The 6,286-nt window shown below is 31.2% G+C and overlaps 1 non-coding gene across 1 annotated transcript; it reads right to left on the bottom strand.

Annotated features, from left to right (window-relative positions):
- Positions 1-2,646: 2,646 nt before the first annotated feature.
- Positions 2,647-2,765, bottom strand: LOC120592133 (5S ribosomal RNA). The gene has a single exon (XR_005650051.1). It is a non-coding gene; the product is annotated as a 5S ribosomal RNA (ribosomal RNA).
- Between the last annotated feature and the right edge of the window lie 3,521 nt (positions 2,766-6,286).

The raw sequence follows: 6,286 nt of genomic DNA, 5'->3' as shown, positions 1-6,286 counted from the left end.
ATCAGGATCAATATAAGGAGTTCCAAAACCCAGAGTGATTTCTCTAGACTTGTCTCACATATTTTGACCCAGTATTTCCTATCTTATGTCTTGATTCATTTAGAATTAAGATGTTTTAAATGAAGACACTCCTTTCATCGTGTGGTTCTGATATACAAGAGTTTTAATGACCAGATTTTAGTTAAATAGCACCATTTTGACAAAAAAAATTGTTTATATTTTACTTACACAGCATATTAACTATGAATGCTTGCTTAAAGTACAAACTTTCCTGCTAGATCTTCAGTCCACAAAGCATTACATTTAAAAAAAAACAGTTTTATATCATGATCAATAACCAATCACATGACTTTTTTTAAAGTCTGTCAGCAGTTGGTTACTGTGCATGCATTATTTGGTTCATGTACAGACAGAAAGGCATGTAATTATGCTGGATCCTTGTCTCTCAGCGGTAACTCATGTGACATTTTACAACAAATAATTTAAAAAGGAAATTGGCAACAAAAGTCAAAGTTCAGCAAAGGAATAAAAAGTGATAATACTGGAAGTGAAGTACAAAGCAAATATAAATGGAGTTATAGAAGAAATAGATGATTGTGGGAATGTTGATAACTACCACCATTGAGAAACTCTATGGAGTCAGGGGAACTTTGCAAAGTCAAACATATACATAAATGATAAAAAGGATGAAGATGTGCCAAAGAAATGAATGCTAGTAAAAAATTCACATTAAAGGAACCCTGGGAAATATTTCACAACATTGAAAGCATAAAGGATAAAACATTGGAAGCTGATTCAAATTTAAAAATTAGTATAACAATTAACTAAGACATAGAAAAGATGTTTCCTCCAAATAATTTTTTATGACTAGAAGGAAGGCACTGTTCAGACTACTCTCAATACATTTTTACAAAGAAATAAAACACTTTAATTAACAATGTTTAAAACAGTGCACTAAATAAATATAAGTTTTACTATTTTTCATTTTCTTCATCTGAAATCAAAAGAGATATTTTAATGTTCTATAAATTCTTTGAATTTATAGAACAATCATATTTTCCTACTGATTATTAAGATTGCTTTTCATGGTTTCAGCTTGCATGGTCATTTTTATGATTCCAGACTACTGTGCAGAATGAGGACTCTATGTATTTTGTTTAGTTTTTGCATTTGTCTTCAGCAGATGGTTTGGTCTAAATTAAATAGTTCTTCATCACATTGCATAATTTTCAAATATTTTTTTCATACATGGTCATATTTAATTTCCACAATGACTCTGATACAATAGAAACATTTTATTATTTTCCTCATTACATGGATAAGGAAACTGACAATTATAAGCGACTGGTAGTCCTGAGATAAATATCTAGTTAAGTATAATGTTGGGAATCAAACTCAGGTTTATTTGACTCCAAAATCCTTGTAGGTAACCACTCTACTATAACAATAGTTCTGGAAGTATAACCTATCCTTTAAATTCCAAACATTTTTTTGTACCACATAAGGTATCTTGTAACATCTTTAGGACCTTCCTACTCAAAACCAATTCACTTTCCAAAATAGGAAATAGATGCAAAAAAAAAAAATTCTGGCTAGAATAATGGTGACAATAAATGTATCTATCTAATCCCTAATAGATATGTTGGAGACATTCTAAGAGACAAAAAGGAGAAATGGGGTGGTCCTTGCATTCAGAGAGTTTATAATTTTATTAGAGGACAATATAAAGCATATATTCAAATGCAAAACTATGTGGTTAAAATATATGTGGTAGACTTCAAAGATAGAAACATCAAAAAGAAAATGATGAATGAATGTGAGACTGCTGAATTTTGAAAAATGATTCAGATTGGGATTATTAAAGAAGAGGGTCATAGTGAATATACACAAAAAAGTGAAGACCAAGAATGAAATCAGAGATGTGGCAATGAGCACTGTCTGCACAAGGAGACTGACAGAAGCCTTGTTTCTTGCTTTGTTAAAGTTTGTATTAGTGCTTGGTAGGTGACTGGGAGGAAGAGATGTTGGCAACCCTGTCTCCAAAAATAATTGTTTACACTCCACAAATCAGAAGGAGGCTCACCTCTGGAGACTATAATTTGTTTAAGAAGCTTCAAGAAAAAAGTCTTTGAAATGAGATTTCCAGTTCTTTGGCTTTATAATCACATCGAAAAACTCTCAAGAACTACCTTTATTCTGGGTCCTGTCAAAACATTCACAATAGAGGAGTAAACAGTCCTATAAATAAATTAATTAGAACATCTCAAAAGCTCTGACATAACTTTGAAAGTTTTGACCATTAAAATAAGTTCTAAACAAAAGTTAATATACAACATTGTGGAAATGGCTAATAATATTCCATATGTTCTAAATGTAATCATTTTATAGCTACAAAGTTAAAATGTCTAAGTAGAAATCCATAGAAAGAGTTCTAAACTGTACAAATAGCTGTACAAAATTGCTAACATCACTATAAATGGCCAATAATATCCTATATATTTAAAAAGTAATCGTTTTATAGCTATAGAGTTAAAATGTCCAAGTAGAAATCCATAGAAAGAGTTCTGAACTGTACAAATAGCTGTGCAAAATTGCTAATGTCACTTGTCAGCTTACAATCCCTTATTTTTTATTATTTTTTTTTTACACCTACAGCCCCTGGTCTTCCTAGGTGGTCTCCCATCCAAGTACTAACCAGGCCCAACCCTGCTTAGCTTCCGAGATCAGATGGGATTGGGCTTGTTCAGGGTGGCATGGCTGTAGACTGTAATTACATTTCTGAAATCAAACATGTAATCACTAGAATGAATAGCTTAATGAAATATGAAGTTCTATACAGTGAATTTGGAATACAATTTGGCATTTCTTCAAAATGTTAAACATAGAGTTATCATTGAACTAGTAATTCTACTGCAAGTGTGTATCCAAAAGAATTGAAAACATGTTTTTAAATGATGGTTCATAGCAGCATTATTCATAATAGCCAAAAATTAGGAACAATTTGAATGTTCATCAACTGAAAAATGGGTACATACTTGTGATATATTCTTATACTGTAATATTAATTGACAATAAAAATAAATAAATTATTAATACAGCTACAAAGTGGATGAACCTTGAAAATATTATGCTAAATAAAAGAAGCCAGTTGTGAAATATCACATATTGTATGAAACCACTTATGTGAAATGGCCAGAGTAGGCAAAGCCAGGGATATAGAAAGTATATTCATTGTTGCCTAGATCTGGGATATTGAGCAGGAGGTGTATAACTACTAATGGGTATGAGATTTCATTCTGGAGTAAAGAAAATATTCTAAAATTAGTGCTAGTAACTGCACAATTGTATAAATATACTGCACTAAAAACATTAAATAGTATAGTTCAGTTTACTTTTTTTATTACATTTATTGAAGTGACATGGGTTAATAAAATTATATAGGTTTCAAATATATAATTCAATAATGCATCATATGTATTTTGCGTTGTGTGTTCACAACTGAAAGAGAAATTTCCTTCTGTCAGCCATATATTTGACCCACTTTACCCTTATCTTTCTCCCCTCCTGCCCCTGTTCTCTTTGGTAACCACTAAACTATTGTCTGTGTCTATGAGTTTTTGTTTTTATACTTCAAACAGGCAAAATTTATGGTTTGGAAATTGTATTTTAATAGAGTTGTTTTTTTTAAGAAGTTTCTTCTCCTTTGTACTTACCCTGAAAATAATGTTTTCATGTTTTATCAAGATGTTTTGAAAGGATATTGATGAAGAGGACTAAACTCATTTTGAAGAGAGTGGCAAAGATGATACAGGCACCCCAAAAAATAGCGTGATCCTGGACTTGAGGGAAACAATATCTATAAAGAAAATTATTGGGTTAAATGACAAAATTGAAATAGGAATGATAGATTAAATAAAGGTGTTTCAAGGTGAAATTTCTTGAAGTTAATAACTACTGTGATACTAACATACTAGCTTTTCACAAATACATACTGAGGTATGTATGTAGTGGTAAAAAGGCATGATATATGTAAGTTTCCCTTGAAAGACTCAGAAAAATAATCATGTGCATATGTGTATGTATGTGTAGTGTGAAAGAAAATAAATTAATAAAGAAAGATGTTAAAAACTTGTGAATTTGGGTAAAGGATGTGTGTGTGTGTGTGTGTGTGTGTGTGTTTGTGCTATTCTTGCAAATGAAGTATGAAATGGGCATCACTGAACTGACTCAAGGAATAAGAAGGGCCTAGTTCTTCTGGAAGCTTTAGGGAAAAATTTGTCCCTTGCCTCTTCTAGTTTCTGGTAGTTTTCAGCATTTATTTTAAGGTCATATTTTAATACAGATTCTACTTTACACAGCAAACCAAAGCATACATTAAAATAACTTTTTTTTCTGATTATATCCCTTTTAACTGGTAATCTGTCCTATCTTGTATACTCAAGAAATGAGAACATGGGCAGCAGTAGATGTATACTGAGAGTGCTAAAAGAAATTCTCTTTGTAATATTTGGATAAAAAGAACTAAAATTATCAGGTGAATTCTCTTTTTCATGTGGCAGCCTTTTGTCAGGCTCAGTGGTAATCTAATCACAATTTTTTAGGAGATAGAAAGTTCATTCATAGTATTTATAGGCCAATATAGCCATGCACTAAAAGTTTTTGAGGCAGTGAGAGACAATTAGGAGAATCAAATGCATAACAGGTATTTCTGATTAATGGGAATCAGAACAATGTATGCTGTTGACTTGGTTGCTTCTAATTGCCTCTAGCCATAACTTCAAATGATGGTTCTAATATATCCTATGCTTTGAGTCTCCATAAGAAAACTGACTTTTCATTTTAAGAGTAAGTTAGAGTGGTGGGAATAATATGCTGAATTTTATGCATTTCTTTGCATGAGATTGGAATAATAGAATTGAGACTACCTTAGGCAAAAAATATATATATATAAAATTATATTGGACAAATGTTTTATTAGTATAGTGGGGTAAACAGTTACTAGGAGTCAGAAAACCTGGGTTCTAACAAGAATTTTTTCAGCGATTAGTATTGTGACTTTCATAAGTCATTTTCCTCTATAAATTGCTTTTTCCTCATCTAATAAGGAATTTTAATAATAATTTAATAATATTAATAATAATTTTAATAATATTAATAATAATTTTAATAATAATAAGAGACTCTTTTTAACTCCAAATTCATCTGGTCCTCTTAATCTAAGGTAATAGTGGTAAAATTGATTTTCTCAGTATGTAAAATGTCTACAAGAATTTCCTTATTTTGATTTGAATCAGTATGTCTACTATGCCAATAAATTGTGGTTAAAATAAATGTTGAAATCAGAGACTTAGGGTCCAGTCCCTGATCTACCATTTTCTAGTTGCATGACTCCCATTGAGCCAGTTAATTACCCATGCTTCAGTTATCTCATCTTTAAAATGAGACTAATAATAATTCTAACTTCATAAGGTTTTTATAAGAGTTAAATGAGATAATACATATATGTTTTGCACAGTGCCTAGAGATTAGTAGGCACTCTAAATATTAGCTTTACAAAGAGAAGAACTTCCCCTGAATGTACTCTGATCATACCTTTGTTTTGGGACATGTTGGTATAAGGGGGTTCTAATTGTATTTTTTTCTTAGCAATTATTCACATGCTAATTAGTAACTGCTTCTAAGTCACTTTCATATTTTTATTTCCTCTTAAGCTACTAAAAGGAAGAATCAAATAATTTTTCTTGATCTCTCTAAACAAAAACTAACATAAGGCTTTGCATGCAAAATTTACTTGGATATTTGGTCTTGACTAGCTAAGCAAGTGTAAAGCTAAAACCAAAATTTTGGCTGCTTAATCTACAGTAACCTTTTCATAGAAAGTCACATGTAGCATACCTCTGAAGGGAGCACTTAGGCCTAATCAAGATTCAGAACTGGTAAAAAATTCATCCAGATTAAGGCTTTAAAATGGCTACCTAGGAAGCAGTGAACAATTTCAACAAGAGAAACTTCATATTTAACTAGTGAAGATCATTCTTTGCCAATGGAATGTTGATTAACTCATAACAAGAAAGAGAGTTTCTGGATTTAAGGAAACAGTAATTTTATTTTACTAAGAAATTTTAAGTAGCTTTGTTTACACTCTTTGAGGGGAGTGTGTATGTGTGATATGTGTGTTTCAGAGGAGTAGTGATTAACAAAGAATAAAGTATTGCTTAGTAATGATAAATGATGCTATTGATATTTTACCCAGAGTAAAAGGTCACTGCCAATGTTGGTGGGGATA

This window comes from Pteropus medius, unplaced genomic scaffold (assembly GCF_902729225.1).
Source record: "Pteropus medius unplaced genomic scaffold, Ma_sr-lr_union100, whole genome shotgun sequence".
Taxonomy (NCBI): Eukaryota; Metazoa; Chordata; class Mammalia; order Chiroptera; family Pteropodidae; genus Pteropus; species Pteropus medius.
Note: the sequence above shows the minus strand (reverse complement) of the source record. Positions and strands in the feature narration are given on the sequence as shown.